Source organism: Canis lupus, chromosome 1, assembly GCF_011100685.1.
Source record: "Canis lupus familiaris isolate Mischka breed German Shepherd chromosome 1, alternate assembly UU_Cfam_GSD_1.0, whole genome shotgun sequence".
Lineage (NCBI taxonomy): Eukaryota > Metazoa > Chordata > Mammalia > Carnivora > Canidae > Canis > Canis lupus.
In genome coordinates, this window is record NC_049222.1 from 17,130,929 (window position 1) to 17,147,191 (window position 16,263).

General features: G+C 48.5%; 1 long non-coding RNA gene across 1 annotated transcript; it reads right to left on the reverse strand.

Moving 5' to 3' along the window:
* Nucleotides 1–1,307: 1,307 nt before the first annotated feature.
* LOC119870637 lies at nucleotides 1,308–13,494 on the reverse strand. The gene is made up of 4 exons (XR_005353030.1): nucleotides 13,050–13,494; nucleotides 3,853–3,925; nucleotides 3,569–3,752; nucleotides 1,308–2,010 (listed from the first exon to the last, which is right to left on the reverse strand). It is a non-coding gene; the product is annotated as an uncharacterized LOC119870637 (long non-coding RNA).
* Between the last annotated feature and the right edge of the window lie 2,769 nt (nucleotides 13,495–16,263).

Sequence of the window (16,263 nt, forward strand, 5' to 3'; positions counted from 1 at the left end):
AGGACGGGCAGCGACGGGACTCGGGAGTCTCGGCCGACCCTTCGGAGCGAACCTGGGGGAGAGCGTCACCGCGCATATCGCAGGGGCAACTCGGGGAAGTGACTGTTCAAGAGGAACCGCATTCCTCAGGACTCTGGTCAGGCGCCAAGAGGGCACCTAAAGCTCCGCGGCTTTCACCCCGCCGTGTATCGCGGCCATTGGACGACTGCGGCGAGAGGGGGCGGGGCCTCTGCCCGGGCCGCCGGCGGCGCCGAATCGGGGAGGAGCCGAGCGAGCGGGTGGGCGGGGCTTGGGAGAGGAGGGAGATTTGAACCCCGCAGCTCCAGGCCCTGCAATGAGTCACAGGGTTTGGATGCAAGAGAGCATCTTTGCATCCTCTTGACCAGAGTTGTGTCGCAGTAAACATTACTTGAGTGAATAAGTCACCGCCTCATTTTATACCCGAGAAAACAGAGGCCCAGAAAGTCCAAAGCACCTGGCCAAGGTTAAGGGTCAGAGTCTGAAATAGAACACAGATTTCACAATTGCCAAATCCTGGATTACCGCAGTCTTGATCCTAGATTAGCTAGACCATTCATTCCATTCATTTATTCACAAATCTCTTTGAAGCATCTACTAAGCACCTGGCCCTTTTCTAGGCACTTGAGAAGCATCAGTGAACAAAACAAGATCCTTACATTCTAACAGGAGTAGATATAATAAAGGAGTAAATGTTACAGCACCTAGAGGGTAGTGGTGCTATGGAAAAAAGTGGTGCTATGGAAAGGGGGTAAGAGGAATGAGGTGCTCTGGGGGAAGGGAGCAGGTTGCAATTTTTTTTTTTTTTTTTGAGAGGTTGCAATTTTAACAATCCCAGGGGCACCTGGGTGGCTCAGACAGTTGAGCGTTAGACTCTTGATTTTTGGCTCAGGTCATAATCTCGTAATCTCATAATCTCAGGGTTCTGAGATCCAGCCTGGGAGTAGGGCTCTGCACTCAGTCAGTGTGGAGCTGCTTGAGATTCTCACTCTTCCTCTTCCTCTGCCCCTCCCCCTGCTCTCTCTCAATAAATAAATAAAATTCTTAATAAAAAATAAATAATAAATAAAAATCAATAAATAAAATATCCCAGAAACAAATTCACTATAAAGCTGATGGAAGGTAAACATTGGGATCATTCACGTGCATGGCCATACAGTTTTGTAAAATTTTCAAGAGCAAGATATTAGAATTGCTATTGGTTGAGTCTTGTTTCTTTGCATTCCAGCCTCCCCTCCATCATACTTCATGTTGGAGGAACAAGTTGCATTTTGAAGATCCACCTGAGAAGAAATTGAGTTGAAGATACATTTAGTTTGGTTTTAATGGATATATTTATGTGGTTCATGGTTGTTCCCTGCCAGCCTGGTGTAGGAATCGTCTTAACACTAGGCTCTTAAAAACAGGGAAAGAGACCCTTTGAAGAAGGAGATGACACAGAAGCTGTGACACCCATCCAGCCATCCTTCTTTTTTTTAATTTTTTTAAATTTGTTTATGAGATTCAGAGAGAGACAGAGACAGAGACACAGGCAGAGGGAGAAGCAGGCTCCATGCAGGGATGGATTGATCCCAGGACTCCAGGATCATGCCCTAGGCGCTAAATCCCTGAGCCACCCGGGGATCCCCTCCCAGCCATCCTTCTAACCAACCCCTGGCTAAGGGCAAGGTCCACACTCAACATCCACATGTTCCCTCCATGCACTGTGGTTGTGACAGGTATGATCTTGGAGAATCAACTTGAGAATCAACTCTTGATGCTACTGGGGCCCCAGTCTTGTCTGCTTATCTTATTCTTACAGAGGAAGTCATTAAAGTCAACTGAGGTCTCAAAATACCACCAAGCAACCCGAAAGTTTCCAACCCCACCCTTTGACTGGGGCTCAGCCTCAGTCTTTTTGTGTCTGTTCTCTCTCCTCTTTCACCACCTCCAGCAGTGCTGAGATACCAAATACAGATTCTTAGCTCCTGGTGGCTGATTTCCTCCAAAGACCTAGGAAAAGAAGCAAAATATAATTACTGTAAATCCTGCTGCCAGTATCTGGGGAGATCTAGTTTAGTGCTAGAAATAAACCATTCCTCTGCCTAGGTTTTGAATCTGGAGTTGTCTTTGATAAATTACATATCTTAAACCAAAACATAGCATTGCTTTATTTATCCTTTCCCACGGAGAAATAATCATGCTAATTTTCTGATTGAAGTCCCTCGAACACAGGCTGATGCCACAGACCCTCTTCACGTGCTAGAATCAGAAATGAAACTTTAAGAAATCTCTTATACTGCAGTCGGTTCACTCTCGTATTGATTTGTCTGCTCCACTGAGCACTAGGATTCCAGAGGTGGGAATAAGACACAGTTCTTAAATCCAGTTGAAGCTGTAACTGTGCAGGCTTGATTATCATATGGTGTAACAGGTGAACGGGGCAGGGCATAACGAAAAGCATGCACTCTAGTTTAGACCCCTCTTAGCACATCTGGGTATGCCTTGTGAGTGGAGTGAGGAATTGCTACAGAGGCAGCACCAGCTAACATTTTTTTCCATAGTTCCTTTGCATCACATAAATACTTCTTTATCCTTACTCTCAGTTGCAGAAACTGTATTTTACAGAAACTGGAAGAGAAGTCTCAGAGATGATAAGCAGCTTGCCCGATGTCACAGAACTAAGAAAAGACAGAGCCAGAACTTGAATCCAGGTCTGCCAAATCCAAACTTACTCTCTCATTCCCTACACCACACCATCTCTCCTCTGTTCTCTTCTGCCCATGGAAGCTCCTGGGACTGCACGAGCAGACACAGTTCCAGAGGGGAATTTCAACTTCCAGTTTCTCAGTTCAAGCTACTGCCTACAAACTGATGGTACTAGAAACCATCATCATGAACACAGCATTATCTCGGGGACCCTGGTCTACTGAGCGGATGGAGAGAGCTAGGACTCGTTCTTAAATGGAGCACAAATGGGAAGGCATCTGATGGACGACTTGGAATTCGGTCAGTCCCAGCGGGAGCACCAGAGCTCGTCTGGCTGGGCACGAATGAGTGTCCTCGTGTCAGATGTGAATCAGCAGCTCCTGGGTAACGGTGCCAGACACCGACATTCTGAGTCACTCTGTGTCTTTGCCATCTTCTGCATCTGTGGAAGGATACGCCTCAGAAGAGCTGCGCTGTTCCTCAGGGATGTCATCATCAGAGCGTGGAAATCTGGCTGCCTCTCCCTCCTCTTCAATCCCTCTCCCACCTGCTGCCTAAGTGCTCTTGTCAAAATAAGCCATTTCTCCAGCTGCCACCACTTCTATGGCACCCAGCTCTTCGGATCACTTCCCTGTGCCTTACAGTTGTTACAAGCACCCAGGAGGGATTTGATAAGTGTCAGGAATGGGAAAGGGAGGGGGGAGGGAGATGACATTCACTAACCAAAGATGCGCATCTCGATTTGTGTCCCATGCTACTTGGCTGTCAAGTGAGAGTACAGGCTTTTAAAACTTGGCTTATCAGTTTAACTCTAGTTAAAAAAAAAAAAAAAAAAAAAAAAGTTAGGGAGACATTTTCTTACATTTGTTCCATCCATGAGACTCTGGACTTTCTGCAAGACTCTGATAGATCCAGGAAGGTAGTACCCCGTGGTGCTGGACACCCCGAAACAAGATTCAGGAGATTTCTGCTGTTCTTGCTGTGCCCAGGCACAGCAGTATCACCTCGAACCACCCATCTCTCTCCCTGGGCCTCAGTTTCCTCGTCTGTAGAAACAAAATTGTGAGGGGCACCTGGGTGGCTCAGTTGATTAAGTACTTGCCTTCAGCTCAGGTCATGATCGGGGTCCTGGGATCGAGTCCCCACATCGTGGCTGGGGGCGAGGTCCGCTTCTCCCTCTCTCTCTGCCTGCCACTCTTCCCACCTGTACGCTCTCTCTCTGTGTCAAAGAAATGAATAAAATAAAATAAAAAAAGAAAGAAAGAAAATTGTGACTTCTAATGTTCTGTGGCAGGTATAAATTTCAGTCATGGCCTCAGGGGAGCAAAACGTAACTATCTTTTCCTATAGCTTAGAAATGTCATATTAGGAATGCCTGGGTGGCTCAGCAGTTGAGTGTCTGCCTTCGGCTCAGGGCTTGATCCCGGGGTCCCAGGATCAAATCCCGCATGGGCTCCCTTCATCTGTTCTCCCTCTGCCTGTCTCTCTGCCTCTCTCTCTGTGTGTCTCTCAGGAATGGATAAATAAAATCTTTAAAAAAGAAAAGTGATATTAAACGGGCACCTGGGTGGCTCAGTCGGTTGAACATCTGCCTCTTGGTTTGGGCTCAGGTCGTGATCTCATGGGTCAAGGGATTGAGCCCCACAACAGACTCTGCATTCACTGTTTAAAGATTCTCTCCCTCCATCCCTCCCCCCGTCTCTCTCAAATAAATGAATAAATCTGAAAGAAAAGTTATACTAAAGCCCCATCTGTCTGATTTGCAGCAACTTAATATAGTCACTTTCAGTTTTAAAACTGGATCAATTTAAGTGTAGCTAAATACTCTCTCCTACCCTTCCCTTTACACCCCAGATGGCAACTGAGTTAGGGGAGGCAAATCCTGATGTTCAGGGGCTGTTGTTTGCATCTGCTTCTCCCTCTTGATCTGTCTCACTCCTGTTCTAGCACCGTTGAGAAGGTAGTTTGTCGTATCTGGTCCTTGGAGGTGAGCCCTCCCACTGCTGCGTCACTGGCTTCTGTCCTCGGTGCCCCTTCATTGAAGTGCCTGGAGGTCTTATCATGGCCATGGTCTTCAGATGCACACACATCACCTCAAGGCTCAGAGTTTGGGGGTCTAACAGCCCTGCTCTTTGAGTCTTTTCTTGGCCAACTTCCTGAGTCTTTCTGACTCCCAAGTGAGTTTTGATACATCACGCAGCATCATTTGGCCTTGAAATCCTCCATCCAGTTTTGTTCTCTTGCACCCTTGTGGCTCAGGGGACACTGGCAAGGTGCTCAGAGGTCCAGATGATGCATTCTGAGATTACCGATCTTAGGGGGAAAAGCGTGTATCTTTATACCCTGCTCCACCTTCAGGACTCAGCTGGAAGGGGGAAGAGCTAAGTGAGCTCTTGTAATCTGTACCAGGTCCCCTCCATGCCCGGGCTTAGAGTTTTCAAAGGGATTCTAAACTGAAAATAGATAATGTCCCCATTCACATCTTTTTGTTTTTTACATCTGAATGGTACCTTTGATCTTAGAAGTCAAGAATTCACCATCTTAGTCTCCGATTCGAAAGTGACCCCTTATGCCCCAATGGGGCTAACTCATCTTTGGCTGTCTATGTTATGTTGGGGCAAAGACAGAACCCTGGGGTACAAAAGAAGAGATCGAGAAGTAAGACATCGATAGAATGGCTATCCATTCTACAACTCAGGAAGCCACAGAGGTTGGCAAGGATGCGGAGAAAGGGGAACCCTCTTACACTGGTGGTGGGAATGCAAGTTGGTACAGTCACTCTGGAAAACAGTGTGGAGGGTCCTCAAGAAGTTAAAAATAGAGCTCCCCTACATCCCAGTGATTGCACTACTGGGGATTTACCCTAAGGATACAAAAATACAGATTTGAAGGGGCACATGACAGAGATCTTGCTTCATGGCATTTCACTGTAGTAGGGAGACAGAGACAATAAACAAGTAAATATAAATAATTAGGATGATTTTAGACATTTATAATGCTCTGAATGATGAGGAGCCAGCCATGCCATCTAAATCTCAGGAAGACTGAGAATCTGTTTTTATGTCTACCCTCTGGGGCAGGACAGCTTCGGGGCATAGCAGCTGCTGGGCGATAGTTCAGGGCAGCATAGGCACAGACCAGTGTCCACACAAGCACTCAGTTTCTAGAACAGGGTATGGAGACAGGCAGAGGGCCAGGAGCAGCCCCTATGTTCCAACAGGATGCTGATGTGACCACAGGTCCTGGCACAGATCCCTGGCCACCAGGGGCTGACCTCAGTGCATGTCCGCTGGGGTTTAGTGGTCCTGTCCACATGTGGGCACCATATGCTTTTGCACAGGAAGTCTTTCCCTCAGTATCTAGGTCTACATGCAGTCATGTTTCCTCAGGAACCACACAAGATGAGACAATGTGCTTACAGAGAGGAGAGGAGGACCCAGTAGAAGGTACAGGGCAGAACAGGATGAGAGATGGAAAGCACTGGCCACGTTTGCGGTCCACGTTCCAGAAATCCCCTCACCCTCTCCTGGGCTCCGTAATACCACTGGCATTTTTATAATAGAGTCCCCCTTTGGTTTAACCAGGGTGAAACTAGGTTTCTGTCACTGGTTACCAACAGAGTCTTAACCAATACAGAACATTCTTACAATTGTATGGGGGGTAGACTCGCTTGGAAATGGGGAGAATGGGAAGGAAGTGCTGGCCTCAATAACAGAAGGAAGTGATGGGCTGTAAACACTCCTCCCTGACTCCTCCCCATGGAGGCTGTCTGCAGCCAGAACTAAGAAGCATCCTAGGCTGTGCCTGAGGATAGGCTAAAGTGCCAATTCACTCAGAAGCCGGTAAATTGGTCACAGAACAGATGCTGCGTGGAATGTTAGTTAATTTCATTAGCAATTTTGCATTTGCCAAAATATGTTTTTGCCAGGAGGGCCAGCACATCAGGGCTGCGAGTTTGTTAAAACTGAACATGATTCCAGGGAGCCCTGGAGAGGGTCACAGGCCACCTGGCAGATTGTCCCCCCATTGCCCACAGCAGGGAGGGAACACAGTGGGCCCCACCGGGTGGAGGCTTCCTGGGAGGCTGCAAACCCCTCCCTGTCGCACACTGAGCTGGGTCTGCCACAGTGATGGCTTGTCACGGATGGATGACAGCCCAGCAGGCTCAGTAATGCTCCACGGGGCCCCAATCTAGCAGCCAGCAGCTGGGGGAAAAGGGGAGGCATTACCTGCCCAGCTTCATGGGTAGAAAGGATGGGAATCACTTAATCCCCGGGGGCGGGAGCAGAATTATAGAGGATGCTAACTGGTTTGAGATATATGCCACCACCCCCACCCCCACCCCCACCCCCGGAGGCCAGGAGTAAGGGGAACTATAGCTGTAGCGCCCTGTGGAACCCCATGATTGGGAGGCGGAGTGGGAGAGGGGCTGTTCTCCAAATGGACATATTGATCCCATTAGGCAGGGGAGGCTCCAGGGGGAACCAGAGGACACACAGTTACCCTGTAGGCATCTCTGTGCAGAAGGGGAAGCAGAGGCTGAGAGACTAGGTGACTTGTCGGTGCTTATTTAACCCGTAAATAGCAGATTTCAGGCTAGAAAGAGCCCACATCATCTGGATGCATCACAGTCTCCAGTCCAGACAGGGAGACAAAGTTCTGACAACGAGTTTGACAGGAAGGCAGAGTATTTGAAAGCAGGGCCATCGTGGAAATCTGGACCTTTCCCTTAGGAGCTGATTACTCTCAAAACAGTGCTTCCCGTAGGGTGGATGCTCAGGCGCAGTGCACCTCACAAGCTGGCAATGTTTCATTACCTTCCCTTCCTCCTTAATCCCTCTTCACCTCCTTGCTAGAGTTGGCAGTGCCGTGCATGGGGCCAGCTCGGGCCTCCTGGCCTCCGAGGAGTGAAAGCAGGAAGGCAAGCCCACTCCTACGGCTCCTAGGGCTCTCGGTGTCCTGGCACAGTCTGCTCCCCTCGTTCTGAGGAGTGAGCAGGACTCGTGCAAACCCCGCTTCGGTGGTTAGACCCCTGGGGACAGGGTCTGCAGCCAGCGACAGGTGCAGTCTCCACCTCCCAGGAGGTGTTTGCTGCAGCTGCTGCTGTTGGGCAGGAGGCTCCTCCCTCCCCTTGGGTCGCTCCAGTCCCCGTGCAGTGCCCAGTCTCCCTGCGGGGAAGCCACGGCGCGAGGACCTTGCCCTCCAACGGTCTGCCCTCCTTCCTTTGTCTCTTCCCTCATTCCTGTGCCTTAGACGCACGCAGCCTCCAGGCCGCCCTGGGTGGTTTGGGTGGCTACCCAAACCCTCCCTCTGTACCTGGCCCAGGCTCCGAACGAACCCACCCTGCCCTTTCTAACCTGAGCCTTTCTCCCATCGCTCCAGGGGCCTGAGTAAACTGGAAGTACAGATGATGGAAAACCCAGGAAGCAGAGAGGCATTCTCCTTGTCCAGGAAGGCCTCAGTTAGCAAAGTATAATGAACATCAAACTGCTAAAATGCCAGTTGGAGAGGTGCCTGGGTGGCTCAGTCAGTTAAGCATCTGACTCTTGGTTTTGGCTCAGATCCTGATCTTGAGGTTGTGGGATCGAGCCCCATGTCAGGCTCCACTCTCAGTGCAGAGTCTGCTTCAGATTCTCCCCCTCTCTCTCTCTCTCTCTCTCTCAAATAAATAAATAAATAAATAAATAAATAAATAAATAAATAAAATCTTTAAAAAAATCAGTTGGAAGCAATTCCATTTTGATCAATACGGCAAATTAGATATTCATCGCACAGGTCCCTCTCAATACAGCACACTGGATTTGTTGTGTTTTGTTTTTTAAGATTGTATTTATTTATGTGTGAGAGAGAGCACAAGCAGGAGGGGCAGAGGAAGAGGGAGAGAGAGAATCTCAAGCAGACTTTACACTGAGTGTGGACCTCGATTCAGGGCTCGATCCCAGGACCTGAGACCATGACCTGAGTGATAGCAGATGCTCAACTGACTGTGCCACCCAGGTGCACCTGAATGTGTTTTTAAATTTAATGCACATTGAACTGTCAGGAAAGTAAAGAAATTCTTCAAGGGGCACCTGGGTGGCTCAGTGGTTGAGCGTCTGCCTTTGGCCCAGGGCATGATCCCGGGGTCCTAGGATCAAGTCCCACAACAGGCTACCCGCGGGGAGCCTGCTTCTCTCTCTGCCTTATATCTTTGCCTCTGTCTCTGTATCTCTCATGAATAAATAAATAATAAAATCTTTAAAAAAAAGAAGAAATTATTCAGAGAGCAGAAATGACAATAAAGCTTAAACTCAAAAAAAAAAAAAAAAAAAAAAAAAAAAGCTTAAACTCAGAGGACAAGCAATACTAGTGCTGTTATGTTTTGATCCCTGGTGGCCTAGAGCTTGATTCATAGGCACATGCACAGAGGAGGAAATATCCAAGTATACTTTTCAAAATCTTTTTGAAAACACATATTCTAATACATGATGAGCACATGTCAAAGTTTCATTTAACTCATTAACAAGAGAACCAGGGATCCCTGGGTGGCGCAGCGGTTTGGCCTCTGCCTTTGGCCCAGGGCACGATCCTGGAGACCCGGGATCGAATCCCACGTCGGGCTCCCGGTGCATGGAGCCTGCTTCTCCCTCTGCCTGTGTCTCTGCCTCTCTCTCTCTCTCTCTCTGTGACTATCATAAATAAATTAAAAAATTAAAAAAAAATATATTAAACAAGAGAACCAGCAGAACGACAAAGCCAGTTCAAGGGAAGATACAAGAAATTCATGTCTGTGTGGATACATAGATGATAGCAGCTAGAGATGGATCGATAAAAGGTTGGATTGTGATTTTTGAATTACGCTTTTTAAATGGCTTAATATCCTACAGGGCAAAAAGTCATAACTTTATTTTTTTTTAAAGATTTGTTTATATGACAAAGAGCACACAGGTGAAGGGGAAGGATAGATAGAAGGAGAGTCTTCAGCAGACTCCCCGCTGAGCGTGAAGCCTGAAGTGGGACTTGATCCCGCAACTGGGAGATCATGACCTGAGGCAAAACTAAAAGTCTGACGCTGAAGTGACTATACCATCCTGGTGCCCCAAGTCATAACTTCTAGAATTATCTCCTTTACCAGATAAAAATCTGCATTTCGCCAGCAAGTATTTTAATAAACATCTACTTTATAGAGCTGTAAGTTTTCTGGGTCCTAATCAGTAGAAAATAGTAAAAGGAACAAAGTTGTATTCCCCTATCCAGAAATGCAGATGTCCTTGAGGAAGCTTGTCAGGCGATGCCCTAAAATGACAGCGACATGAGGCACTTTCACTGGTGGTGAAAAGTCATACCAGATGCAGTGACATTGGATTCTCAGCTAAAACACTCCAGGCTTGAGCTAGGTTGCACAATTCATCCAGCTATATTCTGGTTTAAAAGTAAAAAAGGAGGGCATACTTTTGTTCAACCTGTATACAAACTATGAAATGTAAGAAGACTCCATAAGACTAAAATAATTGACTAAAAGGCATTTTTTAAAAGTGGCATTCAGGAAAGTATCACAGATAGCTAATCAACATATGAAACATTTCCTAACCTCCTCAGCAATCAAGAAGGAAATGCAGTCAAAGTGGTAGCACAGGGGCACCTGGGTGGCTCAGTCGGTGAAGCGTCTGCCTTTGGCTCAGGTCACGATCCTGGGTCCCGGGATCTAGCCCCACATCGGGCTCCCTGTTCAGCAGAGAGTCTGCTTCTGCCTCTCCCCCTCCCCCAGCTTGTGCTCTGTCTTTCTTTCTCTCTCTGCCAAATAAAAAAATAAATAACATCTTTAAAAACAACTTGGTAATGGGATTTCACATGGCCCGGACTGAAACAAATTTAAAAGCCTTGCAAGACAAGGATGCTTGAATATGCAGGGCAACAGAAGCTCTCAGGCACTGCGGGTCAGAGACTAAATTGGTGCAATTATTTTGAAAGAAAATTGGCCTGAGTTAGTACAGTTGAAGATGCACACACTTTGTGAAGCAGCAATGCCAGTTGTTGGCATGCGTCCTAGAGAAACTCTTGCACGTGTACATCAGAGACATATGTAAGCAAGTTCATAGCAGCATTATTCAGAAGAACAGAAATTCTTTTTTTTTTTATATTTTATTTATTTATTCATGAGAGACATGGGGGGGGGGCAGAAACACAGGCAGAGGGAGAAGCAGGCTTCATGCAGGGAGCCCGATGGGTCTTCAGGATCAGGCCCTGGGCTGAAGGCGGCGCTAAACCACTGAGCCACCGGGGCTGCCCAGAAGAACAGAAATTCAAACAACCCAAACATCCATCCACAGTAGAAGGGGCAAATCAATTATGCTATATTCAAACAACAAAATATTAAACAAATATTGAATTATGCCTAAGTGTATTGCGTCGGGATACATGTGTTTGTGGTAAAACTCTACAGTGAAGCAAGAGAGTGGTAATTAGAAGAATGATTACCTCTGAGCAAAGTGTGGGGCTGCTTGAGATCCAAGGGGGTAGCAATGTTTTATTTCTTCAAGTGGGTTGATGGGCACATGGGTAGTTATTTCATTTTATTTTTTAACTCAAAAGGGACATTATATGGGCGCCTGGGTGGCTCAGTCAGGTAAGCATCCAACTCTTGATCTCAGCCCAGGTCTGGATCTCAAGGATATGAATTCAAGGCCCTAGTTGGGCTCCACGCTAGGTGTGCAGCCTACTTAAAAAAATAAAAATAAGGGTACATTATACACGCTTTTGAGGACATGTTGTATTTCATACACATATACATTTAAGGTCAATCAGTGTGAAAATAAGCAAAGAGAGGCAGAGTGAGGAGGCAAAACAGCTTCCTAGAGCCCTTTAAATATTGGGGAGAGGAACGCCTGGGTAGCTCAGCAGTTGAGCAACTGCTTTCAGCTAAGGGAAGGACAGCCACCTAATTCTGCCCCCTGGAGACCTGCCCCTGGACCTCAGATGTGGGAAGAGGGAAACACGATTTCCTTTCAGCCCCCTACTGGAGTGTGATCAAGAGCTAATGATCGGTTCCTGATGTGGCCTGCTCGGGTTCACCATACAGATTCAGAACTCTAACTTGCTGCTGTGAACAGGGAAAGTGGGGTTACTAAAGCCTAAATCTTTTTTTTTTAATTTTTTAAATTTATTTATGATAGTCACAGAGAGAAAGAGAGAGAGAGGCAGAGACATAGGCAGAGGGAGAAGCAGGCTCCATGCACTGGGAGCCCGATGTGGGATTCGATCCCGGGTCTTCAGGATCGTGCCCTGGGCCAAAGGCAGGCGCCAAACCACTGTGCCACCCAGGGATCCCAAGCCCAAATCTTTTTAAAGATTTACTTATTTATTTCAGGGAGACAGAAAACCAGAGCGAGAGAGAGTGAGCGAGCGGGAGGGGGGGTATAGGGAGAGGGAGACAAGGCGACTCCCTGCTGAGTGGGGCTTGATCCCAGGACCCTGAGATCATGACCTGAGCTGAAATCAAGAGTCGGATACTTAACCTACTGAGCCACCGGGGCGCCCCTAGATGGATTATTTTACTTGACCCAGCCCCAAGGCACTACTATCAATCCCGTAATATAGTTAAGTAAAGTGAGACTCAGAGGGGTTAATGACTTGCCCAAGGTCATACAGCTGGTCACCGACAGATGAGCGGTTGAACCAAGGCCAGCTGATTCTTGGGCTGTCACTCAGTCAGGACTCAAACAAACACTAGAAGGCGGCCTTTAGGGCAGTGGACTCCAGGTCCCGAGAACAAAGATGCTCAGGGAAGCTTTGCGAGGACAGGAGAGAGGCAGCAGCCCTTTGAGGAGCCCCGTTCCACTGGAGGCTTGCCCCTTGGCTACGGGAGCACCGCCCTCACTTGCCCCCTCCCGCAGTGAGTTCCCAGGGCTCCCTGAGCCCTCCTGTGGCCCTGATGCTCTACTTGCTGCTCCATGGAGGGGGCTCAGGGCCAGTGACCAGACCCCTGGGGCACCTCAACCAGCGACTACGCTAAATCCACTGGACTCTCCCTTCTCTGCAAATATCTCCAAGGAGAGAGGGCAAGAGGGGAGCCTTCCACGAGGCTCGGGGGCTCTCCAGGACCTCAGAACGCAGCACCTGGGACACTTGCCTACTGGTTTGGGGGCCAGGGGATTTAGTCCAGGTGGGGAAAAGAACTAGGAACCAAAACTTCAACACCAGACGTCATCACGTTATGGTGCTATTTTTCTTTTTTTTAAGGACGTGAGAGCTGAAATTGGTCAAGGTCCCGAGCCTTGAGTCCTGAGCGCATGTCTTATTTCTCCAGCGAGAGAACACGCTCCTGGAAGGTGAGCCACTTCCTGTCTTTCAATAAATGCTCTTACCTCCTCTCAACACCCAGAATCTCTCCAGTTCATTAGATGCCACCGGGCAGTTCTTTCTCTTTCCCCTCCATGCCAATGCCCTTTGCGTGAGCTTCACAGGGCTGCCGTAAGCAAGTGCCACAACAAGGGGCCGAAACACCACATACTGAGTCTCTCGCAGTTCTGGGGCCAGAAGTCCAAGATCAAGGCATCCACAAGGTTGGGTCCTCCTGAGGGCTGTGAGCGAGAATCTGTTCCATGCCAGACTCCTTGGCTAGCCTCCTTGCTTCTGGAAGTTCGTGGGCAGTCTTTGGGGCTCTTGGCTTCGGCCCTATCACCCCGATCTCTGCTTTCATTTTCATAAGGCACGTTCGCCCCGTGTGCACATCTGTGCCAAACTTCCCCAAATTTATAAAGATGCCAGTCCAATTGGATTAGGGACCCACCCAACCCCAGTGCGACATCATCTGAGCTAATTACTTTTGGAATGACCCCGTTTCCACAGAAGGCCACGTGCTCAGGTACCAGGGTCAGGATTTCAACACAGGAGTTTGCAGGGAGCAAGGGTCACGATTCAGCGTAGGACATCTTTCCAAAGTATGTTTCTAATAAGGCATTTCCAGAGGCTCTCGGGGACAGCTTTTTCCACAGTGGAAGAGGACCCTAAAGGTGTCTGGGTGGCTCAGTCCATGAAGCATCCGCCTTTGGCTCAGCTCATGATCAGGGTCCTGGGATCGAGTCCCACATTGGGCTCCCTGCTTGGTGGAGGGGAGCCTACTTCTCCCTCTCCCTCTGCTGCTCCCCCTGCTTGTGAGCTCTCTCTCTCCCAAATAAATAAAGTCTCTTAAAGAAAAAGATATGTTTTTAAACAATCAGAAAGTAACAGAAACCTTTAACACAAGTAGTGAGACTGCCATCGAAAAGGTAGCTGCCCCTCGAGACGGCCAAGGGCAAAATTGCCCAACAAGCACACCTTGCCCAGCTCGCCGCAAGCCCCATAGCCAGTGCGGCCAGGAACCCGGTGACCCCTGCCCTCCAAGTGTACCAGTCTGGCAGCACATTTTGAAACAGGTGGTAGAGAATTAGCTGCTGTGCTGAGAATTTGCCCCCCACCCCACCCAGCCCCCCGCCTGCTCCAAGCCAGCAGCAGGAAGGCTCCTGGCTCCTCTCCCTGCGGAGAAGGGCCTCGTCTCAGCACGGGCACCGCAGAGCTGCTCAGGGTGCAGCAGGCCACAGCCGAGGGGCCTCATTCCTGTTTGGGGCCACAGGCTCTCCGTGGCATCTGGCACGGGATTTCTGACACACTCTGTTTGCATGGTCCCCTGAAATGTAGCGCAGCTGCAGCAGGACAGGCCCAAAGGATGGGACGTTGCTGATGTTCCCTGGCAATGCCCCTCTCTCAAAATCCTCCCTGTGTGTCTGTCATGAATAAATAAATAAATAAATAAATAAAATCTTAAAAAAAAAAAAAAAAAGGAAAAAGGTGTCTCATCTACATAGCTGGGTTGGCCTTCTCCATGATACATGTTAGTTGATTTGTGTTAGAACTGAGATTCTTCTTTTGGAGTGTCTTTGGGGGATTACATGGATGTTTTGGGTGGAAAAGACTTTGAATCATTGGGGGTCATGAATCCAATAGTCCACCAAGCTCCAGAACCCACTCCTGAGCAACGAGTCCCAAAGCCTTATGTTTGGGATCCTGACTTCTCCTGTCTTTGTTCTCTGCCTTCTGCTCAGCCTCCTAGTCTCATGTCTCCTGATACCTACAACTGAATTGAATGGCAGGCTCCAGAACTTTGCTGACTTTACGGGCGTGGGGCAGAGGCCAGGCACTTTTGATCCTCCTGAACATTTTATTTATTTATATAAGACTTATTTATTTATTTTAAAGATAGTGAGCGAGCAGGAGGAGGGGGGAGAGGGAGAGAGAATCTCAAGCAGACTCCCCACTGAGTGTAGAGCCCGACGCAGGGCTTGATCTCATGGCCCTGAGATCATGACCTGAGCTGAAATCAAAAGTTGGCCACTTAACCGACTGAGCCTCCCAGGTGTCCCTCCAGAAGAGTTTTGTTTGCAGCGCATAAAGTTCTGTCGTTTGAGGCCCCCGTCGTCACTCTTTGGGATGGTAGCTCTGGCCGACAAATGCACCTGGCACAGAGGGGAGCCAGGCAGCAAATCCAGGCTGGGGCTTCAATGTCCCCGCTTCAGAACGTGAGGACAAGGCATGCCATCAGCCTGCTGGAAAGACAGAGTCTTAAGCAACACAGTAAAAGCATACTTCCGAGTGTTTTAGAAGAACCACAAGGGATGAGGAGACGCAGTGCTGGGTGAATTGACCCTCAAGGCTGTGTTTTCCATGCCTCTGTTTTCCTGGCACAGGCAGTGAGAAGATGCACAGTTGCTCCAAGTTTGATGACGGATGCCAAGAAGGGCGGCAGGCAGGGGGGAGGGCCCTCTAAACGAAGCCTCCCCAGACACCCATGCAATTTCTGGACAAACAGGTAATTATGGAACATGATTTCGTCCCCGCTTGTCACCCGCTGGACTTTGTTTACTGTTTGCAAAAGTTGGTCCCTATTAACCTCCACGCTTCAATTCAGGAAAACACTTCTGCTAATAGCACTTCAGGCTTCGTGGAGACAAACAGACCTAGGATGCTATGTTGGCGTTATTCGCCAGGTAAAGAGCTGGAAGGCTGTCCAAATACAAAGAGGGGAGGTATCCAGCTCTTGATTTCAGCTCAGGTCATGATTTCAGGGTCCTGGGATCAAGCCCCACTCAGCAGGGAGTCTGCTTGTCTCCCTCTCTCTATACCAGCCCCCACCCGCTCTCTCTCTCTCTCTCTCTTTCTCTCTCTCTCTCACTCTCGCTCTTGCTCCTGCTCTCCCTGAAATAAATAAGTAAATCTTAAAAAAAAAAAAAAATCCCTCTCAAGGGATTAGCGCATCTTCAGGTACATGGTAGGTCCTCAAGCCATGTTAACTCCTTAATAGGCTCACTTCCACGCCTGATGAAAATACCATGTCGTCCTGTCCCCTCTGGAAAACATCCCCCCTCTGGCTTTAGTAACCCCACTTTCCCTGTTCACAGCTCAAGTTAGAGTTCTGAATCTGTAGTGGTGAACCCGAGCAGGCCACATCAGGAACCGATCATTAGCTCTTGATCACACTCCAGTAGGCGGCTGAAAGGAAATCGTGTTTCCCTCTTCCCACATCTGAGGTCCAGGGGCAGGTCT